The 11,711-nt window shown below is 47.1% G+C and overlaps 1 long non-coding RNA gene across 1 annotated transcript; it reads left to right on the forward strand.

Moving 5' to 3' along the window:
* Positions 1–7,496: 7,496 nt before the first annotated feature.
* LOC129457115 (uncharacterized) lies at positions 7,497–8,956 on the forward strand. Its single transcript, XR_008649104.1, has 2 exons — positions 7,497–7,628; positions 8,773–8,956. It is a non-coding gene; the product is annotated as an uncharacterized LOC129457115 (long non-coding RNA).
* The last annotated feature ends 2,755 nt before the right edge of the window (positions 8,957–11,711 follow it).

Below are 11,711 nucleotides of genomic sequence, written 5' to 3' on the forward strand. Positions count from 1 at the left end.
GGACTAGACCAGGACTAAACCAGGACTAGACCAGGACTAAACCAGGACCAGACCAGGACTAAACCAGGACTAGACCAGGACTAAACCAGGACCAGACCAGGACTAAACCAGGACTAGACCAGGACTAAACCAGGACTAGACCAGGACTAAACCAGGACCAGACCAGGACTAAACCAGGACTAGACCAGGACTAAACCAGGACCAGACCAGGACTAAACCAGGACTAGACCAGGACTAAACCAGGACCAGACCAGGACTAAGCCAGGACCAGACCAGGACTAGACCAGGACTAGACCAGGACTAAACCAGGACTAAACCAGGACTAAACCAGGACTAAACCAGGACTGAAACAGGTCTAAACCATGATTAAACCAGGTCTAAATCTGGTCTAAATCTGGTCTAAACCAGGTCTAAATCTGGTCTAAATCTGGTCTAAACCAGGTCTAAATCTGGTGTAAATCTGGTCTAAACCAGGTGTGTGGACTCACCTGGTGACACAGTGAGAGGCAGCAGACACAAACCTGTAAAAGTAAAGAATGAAAAATGAGGCATTAGCATCAGGCTACAGAGCAAAATGCAAAATCCCATAGACCTATGCTAAAAATGTTAGCATTGGACAGTACTCACAGAGGAAAGACAGCCTCATCTTCACTCTCTGAAGGCCAGGATTAAACCAGGACTGAACCAGGACTGAACCAGGACTAAACCAGGATTAAACCAGGACTAAACCAGGACTGAACCAGGACTAAACCAGGACTAAACCAGGACTGAACCAGGACTAAACCAGGACTGAACCAGGACTGAAACAGGACTAAACGCTGCAGTAAAAGGGGAAGAGGAAGGAAATGTTGTAAAAAAGAGGTTTAAAAGCAGAAGTTTCATCTGTTTTAAAGTTTTGGACCAAGTCTGATCCTTTTATGGCCAATGTCTACAAACAGGAAGAGGCAAAAAAACAAACTGCTCTGTGTGACCAGAGCCTCCAGTGAAATGACCCAAAGAACCAAGAAACAAGACTGCACTTTAGTACATGTGTGTTTAATAGAGCAGTGTTTAAAGAGGAGGTATTTACCTCTGTGGGGTATTAAAGAGGAGGTATTTACCTCTGTGGGGTATTAAAGAGGAGGTATTTACCTCTGTGGGGTATTAAAGAGGAGGTATTTACCTCTGTGGGGTATTAAAGAGGAGGTATTTACCTCTGTGGGGTATTAACTGTAACACATCACATATTTAGATCTTCATGTTTCCTTTTTTTTTTTTTTTTAATTCTATATTTGCCCAAAACAACATATTAACATGTTTTATAAGTTTCACTTCTGTGTCTGTCGCTCTGAGTCTCTCCTCTCTTTGCTCTCTGTGCTAAGCCCCTCCCCTTTCAGAGCACTATTACATAATAATCAGCCTGTGTTTCACTAATGAAACTCCTGCACATCACACCAGGTTTGTCACGTCATAGTGCACAGTTTGTGTAATTTTTTGTTTATTTATGGAGGATTGTCACGTGGAGCGTGGGTGATGTAGACTTGTGGGCGGAGCCTTGTACAGACTCGTACTGCTAACCGTGAGAAGGGTTTGAAGAGGGTGTGGAGAGATCTCTAGATGACTCAAACATGGATGAACTCAGAAAGATGTCAGAGGTTTGTTCTCGACGTTTCTTCTCGTTGAGGCTCTGAAGTTTTATTTGGACTGATTCATGTTTGAGTTTAATCTTTAATCTCTTATTTTCAAGATGTCGTTTCTCTACCTCCATTTGAACTTTCTACAGTTTTGTTCTGGGGAAGAATGTTTCAGACACTGGGGCTATGAGGTCAGGAGGTCCACAGGGCTGTGGACTGTCCCCCCTGCTCTTCTCCCTGTGCACCAACTACTGCACCTCCAGACACCACTGTGTGAAGCTCATCAAGTGTGAGAAGAGACCGAGGAGAGGGAGAGGGTCAGGAGACAGAGGAGAGGGTCAGGAGACTGGAGAGGGTCAGGAGACTGGAGAGGGTCAGGAGACAGAGGAGAGGGTCAGGAGACATTGGAGAGGGTCAGGAGACAGAGGAGAGGGTCAGGAGACATTGGAGAGGGTCAGGAGACAGTGGAGATGGTCAGGAGACAGTGGAGAGGGTCAGGAGACAGAGGAGAAGGTCAGGAGACAGAGGAGAGGGTCAGGAGACAGTGGAGAGGGTCAGGAGACAGTGGAGAGGGTCAGGAGACTGGAGAGGGTCAGGAGACAGAGGAGAGGGTCAGGAGACATTGGAGAGGGTCAGGAGACAGAGGAGAGGGTCAGGAGACAGAGGAGAGGGTCAGGAGACATTGGAGAGGGTCAGGAGACAGTGGAGAAGGTCAGGAGACAGAGGAGAGGGTCAGGAGACAGAGGAGAGGGTCAGGAGACAGTGGAGAGGGTCAGGAGACTGGAGAGGGTCAGGAGACAGAGGAAAGGGTCAGGAGACAGTGGAGAGGGTCAGGAGACAGTGGAGAGAGTCACATTCACAAATTCTAAACCAGATGTTACTCAGTTACTCTTTAAGTTACTGTGACTCTTGTAGTACTTTTACCTTTTGCTTTCACTTGAGGCGTTTCTTGGACGACTGCTTTGTACTTTTACTTGAATCATTTTATCTTCACGATGTTTTAGGCTCCTCCTCGTCCGGTCTGTAAAAGGAGAAGTGGTCAGTTCACACAAATTTCATACAGAAACTGGCCACCTGTGTATTTGTCTGCGATGGAGCCATTTCTTCTCTGTGAGTGACTCTAGTTTTTCATTTCTAGTGACGTCTTATCGCTCTCTGTCCTGGAGGAAAAATGGTCTTTGTGTTTGAATATTGTCTGTTGTCCTTATGGGGGGTTTGCTTCAGCTTTTCTCCATGTCATGAAGGTGTTACCTCATCAGAAACCACCCTGAGTCGTCTTCTGAGCGGTGCATGTTTGATTAATCCTGTACTGTCCTGCATTTGAGGCTTGAATGATCTGAGAATTTCAGTTTTCACCTACCCCCTATCCCCGCCCACTGCTCTGTGTTTACTGTGATCGTTCAAAGATGCACACGTTGGGTTAGTAAAAACACATTTATAAAACCTGCTGTTTCATCCGCTGTGAAGAGGCGGGTCTATCACCTCTGCAGCTTCGAACAGGAAGTCGCCGGACCTCTTCCTGTTTTTAAAGAGAGCGTATTATACAAACTCTACTTTTTCAGCTTTGTACCGTGTTACACTGTTGTTCCCACAGACTGTAAAAGGCAGCGCTCAGCTCCAAATGAAGCTCATCGAGGCACCGCTGGTTTAGCACGGAGCCAACGCTTAGCAACGCTGTCAATCAAACCTGTCGCTAACGCTAACAGGAGCGACGTCGGGGACAGAAGGACCTGATTTGTCTGTTATTAATGTTCATATCTTGATTTACAGACACAATAGTGAAATAAAAACCCCAGGATCATGTAGAGGGTTAATACGAACATTTAAGACCAGAATGAGTCTGTGGGAGCAGAGACAGAGAGAGGGGACGGATTTCAAAAAAATAAAAATAACAATAACAAAAAAAAAAAAAAAAAACTACAAGAAAAACTCAAAATAACTCAAAAAATTTAGAAATTAAAGAAAAAAGATTATAAATAAACTCAATATTACTAAAAAAAACCCAACTCAACTGAAAAAAATCAAAAATAACTAAAAAGGGAGACACCGTTTTTTTTTTAAAAGTAGACAAAAAAAAAACTTCAAAATAACTTTAAAAAAAAACCTGAAAAAAACTCAAAATAAACATCTCAACTGAAAAACAAACAAACAAAAAACTCAAAATAAAAAAAAGAGGAGACACAGTTTTCAGAAAATAAAAAATAGACAAAAAAAAAAGCTCAAAATAAACAACTCAACTCAAAAACAAAAAAAACAACAACCCTCAAAATAACAAAATAAAAAAGAAAAGAAAAAAAAAATTACCCCATGATCATGTAGAGGGTTAATATGAACATTTAAGACCAAAATGAGTCTGAAGCAGCAGAGACAGAGAGGAGACAGTTTTTCAATGTAAAGTGAATTGGAGCCAGAGTCGATGGCGGTGGAAGCGTCACATGATCACTCCTTATGCGAAACACGGCTAGCTAACATATTAGCTCTGTCCATTTATATAAACAGTCTATGGTTGATCTCTCATGAAAAAAACATGTATGAAGAGGTTTCAGATGTCATCCATGTTTGAGTCATCTAGAGATCTCTCCAGGCCCTATTCAAACCCTCCTTACAGGCGGCAGTACGAATGTGTACGAGGCTCCGCCCACAAGTCTACATCACCCACGCTCCACACGACAATCCTCCATAAATAAACAAAAACATGACACAATCTGTGCACTATGATGCGACAAACCTGGTGTGATGTGCAGGAGTTTCATTAGTGAAACACAGGCTGATTGTTATGTAATAGTGCTCTGAAAGGGGGAGGGGCTTAGCACAAAGAGCAAAGAGAGGAGAGACAAAAACTAAAGTGAAACATGTTGTTTTGTAAAATGTCACATTTTCAAAACAATAAAAGGAAACATGGATCTAAATGTGTTACATGTTACAGGTAATACCCCAGAAGTAATACCCCAGAAATAATACCCCAGAAGTAATACCCCAGAAATAATACCCCAGAAGTGAATACCTCCTCTTTAATACCCCATTTAAAAATGTGTTTGTTTTAAAACTTTTCTCTGTCTTCACAGCTCTGAGTCTGCTGCTCCTCAGTGTGTCAGCGGGTGAGTCCAGGACTAAACCAGGACTAAACCAGGACTAAACCAGGACTAACCAGGACTAAACCAGGACTAAACCAAGACTGAACCAGGACTAAACCAGGACTAAACCAAGACTGAACCAGGACTAAACCAGGACTAAACCAGGACTAAACCAAGACTGAACCAAAACTGAATCAGGACTAAACCAGGACTAAACCAGGACTAAACCAGGACTAAACCAAGACTAAACCAGGACTAAACCAAGACTGAACCAGAACTAAACCAGGACTAAACCAAGACTGAACCAAAACTGAACCAGGACTAAACCAGGACTAAACCAGGACTAAACCAGGACTAAACCAGGACTAAACCAGGACTGAACCAGGACTGAACCAGGACTAAACCAGGACTAAACCAGGACTAAACCAGGTCTTTCACATTGTCATTTTATTCTTCATTCCTCAGAGATCCTGAAGGTGGATCCAGACTCAGACCAGTTCTTCAGTGGTGAGGTCATGGCTCTGACGTGTGAGGAGCAGTGGTCTGTGAAGAGGAGGACTGAGTCTGCTGTGGTCCAGTCCTGTGGGTTTAACAAGGACTTTGGTTCCATCATTGACTCCACCTGTTTAATTTTTAACATCGCCCACCCTATGGACTCTGGTCTGTACTGGTGTGAATCTGCAGCTGGAGACAAGAGCCCAGAGCGCCCCCTCTCTGTCACAGGTAACACTGCATTTATACATGTATACACACACAAACCTCTAACCTTTGGGTTAGTGGGTGAAAGCGATACCACTGTGGCCCTGTCAATACCCACTGTGGCCTCTAGGTGGATTTAGACTGCTGCATTTGTGGAATAATAGATCCATATAAAGCCCAAAATGTAGAGTGTGTCAGCCTCAGGACGAGCCGCCTGGGTCATGTGCTCTGGGTCACGTGCTCCGGGTCGTCCACTCCGGGTCGTCCCCTCCGGGTCGTCTCCTCCGGGTCCTCCCCTCCGGGTCGTCCGCTCCGGGTCGTCCGCTCCGGGTCGTCCTGTCCGGGTCGTCCCCTCCGGGTCGTCCGCTCCGGGTCGTCCCCTCCGGGTCGTCCGCTACGGGTCGTCCCCTCCGGGTCGTCCGCTCCGGGTCGTCCTGTCCGGGTCGTCCCCTCCGGGTCGTCCGCTCCGGGTCGTCCCCTCCGCGTCGTCCTCTCCGGGTCACCCGCTCCCCGTCGGCAGCTCCGCGTCGCCCACTCCGGGTCGTCCGCTCCGGGTCATGTGCTCCGGGTCGTCCGCTCCGGGTCATGTTCTCTTGGTCGTCCGCGCCGGGTCGTCCGCTCCGGGTCGTCCGCTCCGGGTCGTCCCCTCCGGGTCGTCCGCTCCGGGTCGTCCGCTCCAGGTCGTCCGCTCCGGGTCATGTGCTCCGGGTTGTATGCTCCGGGTCGTCCGCCCTGGGTCGTATACTCTGGGTCGTCCGCTCCGGGTCGACCTCTCTGAATCATGTGCTCTGGGTCGTCCGCTCCTGGTCATCCGCTCCGGGTCGTCCGTTCCGGGTCATGTGCTCCGGGTCGTCCGCTCCGGGTCGTCCACTCCGGGTCATGTGCTCCGGGTCGTCCGCTCCGGGTCATGTGCTTCGGGTCGTTCGCTCCGGGTCGCCCGCTCCGGGTCGTCCGCTCCGGGTCGTCCGCTCCGGGTCATGTGCTTCGGGTCGTTCGCTCCGGGTCGCCCGCTCCGGGTTGTCTGCTCTGGGTCATGTGCTCCGGGTCGTCCGCTCCGGGTCATGTGCTTCGGGTCGTTCGCCCCGCGTCGCCTGCTCCGGGTCGTCCCCTCCGGGTCGTCCGCTCCGGGTCGTCTTCTACGGGTCGTCCGCTCCGGGTCGTCCGCTCCGGGTCGTCCGCTCCGGGTCGTCCGCTCCGGGTCGTCCGCTCCGGGTCATGTGCTCCGGGTCGTCCCCTCCGGGTCGTCCGCTCCAGGTCGTCTGAGGAGCTGCTGTTCGTCTCCATCTCAGTCGTGGAGAGTCGTGCTGGAGTCAGACCAAAGGTCCGTCCTGACATGGTCCAATCACAGACGCTCGTTTGTGTCACGTGTCTCTCAAACGCAGAAAACTCTTCTCCAAAACTCTATTTTTCACCTCCTGAACTTGACTGTTTACTGAATGTCTCTCCCCTCTCTGCCCCATTTCACACTGTGCCTCTGATTCTGACTCTCCTCAGACCGAGACCTGATCCTGGACGCTCCTGCACTTCCTGTATTAGCAGGAAGTGACATTACACTCCGCTGTCGGGTCAGGTCCACTTCTGATCTGAGTCCAGTTCTGATGAAAGACGGCGCTGTGGTCCAGGATGGGCCCGAGTGGAACTTCACCGTGTCCAAGGAAGATGAAGGAGAATACAGCTGCAGAGACAAGAGAGGGGCGGAGTCAGAGAGGAGGAGCCTCACAGTCACAGGTGAGGAGAGGGGAGGAGCCTCACAGTCACAGGTGAGGAGAGGGGCGGAGTCAGAGAGGAGGAGCCTCACGGTCACAGGTGAGGAGAGGGGCGGAGTCAGAGAGGAGGAGCCTCACGGTCACAGGTGAGGAGAGGGGCGGAGTCAGAGAGGAGGAGCCTCACAGTCACAGGTGAGGAGAGGGGCGGAGTCAGAGGTGTCACGTCTTTGGGCTTAAATAACGGCTCCACTTTATGAAGATACTGTGAAAAAATCATTTGACTTTTGTTTATTTAAACTGACAGAGAAGAATCTGAACTTTCAACAGTTTTATCAAAAATACTGAAATCTCACCGCATGTTTTTTTCACTCCAGATCCTCCAACCTCCACTCCTCCTCCCTCCTCTCCTCCTCCTCCTCTTCTGTCTTACCCCTCCATGTGGTTCCTGTGGCTAGTGCGCCCTCTGCTGGTGTCCAGTCCGTACGCCGTGTGCACTGTGCTGCTGGTGCTGATCTACAGGGGGCAGCGTCGCACAGGTAACCCCACAGTCTGAGATGTTCTGACCTAAACTCAAGAATGAACCCACACCAGATCCTCCAGGTCCTCCAGGTCCTCCAGGTCCTCCAGGTCCTCCAGGTCCTCCAGGCGCTGGGCCAACAGCCTTTTTGGTGCAGTTTTTGGATGTCCACTGAGGGAGGAGCCTGTGTTCTTCTCACATTTACTTTTATCAGGGAATAGAAACACATTATTCAGATTCTTGCACTTTTCTCTGACACTTTTGAGGCACAAACAGTGACCATTGCCCCAGAGTGTGACGTATCCTCTACTATCAGCCAATAGAACATCTGGAAATATTCTCGCGCCGACTCAAACCCCGCCCACATGTTCTTCAGCTTTTGCCGCGCTCCAAACCACGAGCGAAGGTGAGCTCTGTGGGGCGTGGTCTAAAATTGAGCAGTTGCATCATCGCATTTCACAATTACTATGTTTTTTGAGAGTCACGTTGTGCGTCTGTGCCGCGGATAACACCATAAACAAAACCAAAAGTGCCACGAAAGAAGCAAACCATCCAAAAGCGTCGTTTCAGGAAATCTTACCATATTGTGCTTATCTGTGTAATGCTCCTCCCTGGATTTTTACCCTTAATTTCGACAGACTGGGCCCAGCGCCTCATCTTAAAGACACATGACACCAGAACATATTTACATCTTTATTTTACCTTTGGTTCGTCTTTACTGTTATAATGATCTGACCTCCATTTGGCACCAGAGCAGCAGAATCCAGCACCTACGGTTTGTATATGCAAATGGACTAACCCGCGAGCCGCCAGGAAGGAACAGGAAGTGAGCGTGAGCCTGTTTCAGCTCCACTGACTCTGGCTCTAATTCACTTTCTATGTAATGTTGATTTTGTAAGTACAGAGCAGGGGGCGGGGACAGGGGGTAGGTGAAAACACACTCTGAGCACTCAAACCTCAGTTGAGGGACAACACAGGATTATTCAAACATGAATCGCTCTAAATAAAAGCTCAAATGTTTTCCCCCTGCTGGATAAAAGAGGTATTACACAGACACAGGTTTCAGGTCACTAGGGGGCAGTGTGGAGCAGAGAGGGGCTTTGGGAGGGCATCTGAACACAACCCCAGTTTGGGCTAATTGCTTGTCCTGGCTCCGTCCACAGGAAGTCCACACCCTGTTTCCATGGAGACGGGCCAGCAGGAGGAGGAGTATGATGACATCGCCGCTGAGGTCACCACCGAGCACAGCTTCTGAGCCAATCACAGCTCTGCTTTCATCTTTAAATGAGTCTGACATTTCAGTTAGAACTTAAGAAATATATGTATGAAATATAGTGTTAAGATTCACTTTATGTGGACGTTTTAAAGGTCCTGCACCTGCTTGTTTCCACATATTTTAATAAAATGTGACTCATCAGCAGCTCTTGAGTTCTGTCTGTATCAATTATAAAGCCTTTTATTTTCCAAGAATCAGGAGGTGCATTGTTAGCATGCTAACTCACCTGTAGCTAAATAAAAATCCCTCCTGTTTGAAACTCAGTGTATTTCTCTAAAAGGACGATTCACAAAACACTCATGTTTCTAAATATGTGTTTTTGATCCAAAGTACAGTTCTGTTCATATGAAGGGCCGACATTAGAGGAGACAAAGGTCTTCACATATTTATAAAATATTTCTGAGGCGTTAGGACCAGAACAGATGAACCTCTGTTTCAGGCATGTGGCAAAATGTACAGTTCACCTCAATATGTTTTTGGAACTTGACTAAAAATGTGTTCACCAGGTAAAACCAGTGCAGTATTTTATATGAAATCTTTAGTGTCAGAGACTAAACATGGCTCCATCTTATATCAGGACAAATCTGGCCCAGCATGAGACGGTCGCTGGAGAGGATGAGCTGTTTTCTTAAAACATGATTCTTATCTTACAGTTTCTGACATTTTGTGAAGAGGAAAGACGTAAGTTTGAGATGGATCCACAGGAGACACTGAGGTAGCAGCAGTGTAATCTGAGGTCCTGCACAGCAGATGTAAACAGATGGAACTGTGTCAAAAACAATAGAATATTATTGAAGAGAAACAGGAATTTTACAATTTTTAAGAATTTCATTAGAACTCTAAAGAATTCCATTACTGACTGAAAACTTGACTGACACAGCCTGATTGGAGCGTGTCCCACAAGAGACGATCAGAAGGTTCAGAGCTTAAAGCTTCTATAAACATAATACACACAGGTGTGAGATTAATACTTGTGTGTTTCTGTGTGCTCCAGTGTGGCATGTCCTGTCATGACGTACTTTGTGCTGTCACATGTGTGATTCTCAAGAAAGATCAGATAATACGCAGATAGGACGCCTCTATCAAGAGCACCAGGAGAAGAAAACAGCACCACACAAACGCACACGCCTGGAGCCCAAACTGAGCAGATGACCGTCCACCTGGAGACATCCAACAGGTACAACCAGAAGAAACAAGAGGAACCAGAACACAGCCAGACCTCCACCAGCACGTTGTACAGCCCCATGTAAACCACACTCCATATGCAGTGAACGAGACGCCCAGAGGAGAACAAGACCACCCAGATCCAGAAACCATCAAACTAACTGTCTGAACAGGACCAACCGTGGAGTCAAAGAGGCGGAGCACATGGAATACTGGAGTGTCATAGGAGGGAAAGAAAGGCCACGTCTGGATGACCCTTAACCCCAAGGCAGAGGCTACAACCCCAGGCAGAAACGCTCAGTCACAGCTCCACCGGCCGTCATCACCAAAGAAGAAACACGATGGGTCCGTCAGGACACACAAGTCCCCAGGCCCTGAGCAGAGGCAAGGACTGGGACCCCTGAACAAAGGACAGGCCCGAGAGCCCTCCGAGAGGAGGGCTCCAACTAAAGGCTCCCACTGTCCTACATGAGTCTGTCCTACATGAGTCTGACCTACATGAGTCTGTCCTACATGAGTCTGTCCTACATGAGTCTGTCCTACATGAGTCTGTCCTACATGAGTCTGTCCTACATGAGTCTGTCCTACATGAGTCTAACGTCTCTATTAAAACAAAGTCAAATGCATGAAACTTAGAAAATCCATGCAAAAAGATGTACGAAAGTAAAATAAAATATTGTGAAATATGAGAGTGACACTGACTGACAGTGAGTTTCCTTCACTCTGATAAAACGGGGCTTTTTGGTTTGATTCTCAGAACAGCAGCTCTGAACTGCACACGCCTCAAAACATGTCAGATCATAAACTGATTTCAACTGAGACCACGTGTTCCTAAAATGTGATATGGCCCTTGTATTCATGTTTATGACCTTTGTTTTATTTCACATATATTATTTTATGTAATGACATTAATTCTGGACATTAGTATTTTGTTTATTACTTTGTACTGAGTTGAGTTAAGTTGTTGAATAAAGAGACGAGCTGTAACTGTCCTGCCTCACTGGTCTATTTAAGCAATGAAAACAGCAAGAAAATATAGTGGGGCAAAAAAGTATTCAGTCCTAATTGTTCAAGTTCTCCCACTTAAAAAGATGAGATGCCTGTAATTTTCATCATAGTTTCACTTCAACAATGAGACAGAATGAAAGAATCCAGGAAATCACACTGTAGGATTTTTAATAAATTAATTGGTAAATTCTTCAGTAAAATAATTATTTGTCTCCTACAAACAACCAAGATTTGTGTCTCTCACAGACCTGTACCTTCTTCTTTCAGAGGCTCCTCTGTCCTCCACTCGTTCTCTGTATTAATGGCCCCTGTTTGAACTCGTCCTCAGTATAAAAGACACATGTCCACAACCTCAAACAGTCAGACTCAAACTCCACTATGGACAAGACCAAAGAGCAAAGGAACCACAAACAAAACTGTAGACACCAGGCCCCGAACACTCAATCTGCAACAGGGAAGAGCTGGAGTCAACAAATCAACTGTGGAGCAAGTATTACAAAATGGAACAAGACCAAGACCTGGGGCTCCACCAAGATCTGACCCCGTGGGGTCAAAATGACACAAGAACAAAGAGCAAAAACCCCAGAACCACACGACCGAGTGAATGACCTGCAGAGAACTGGGACCAAAGTAACAAAGGGACCATCAGTAACA

Source organism: Periophthalmus magnuspinnatus, chromosome 18 (assembly GCF_009829125.3).
Source record: "Periophthalmus magnuspinnatus isolate fPerMag1 chromosome 18, fPerMag1.2.pri, whole genome shotgun sequence".
Taxonomy (NCBI): domain Eukaryota; kingdom Metazoa; phylum Chordata; class Actinopteri; order Gobiiformes; family Gobiidae; genus Periophthalmus; species Periophthalmus magnuspinnatus.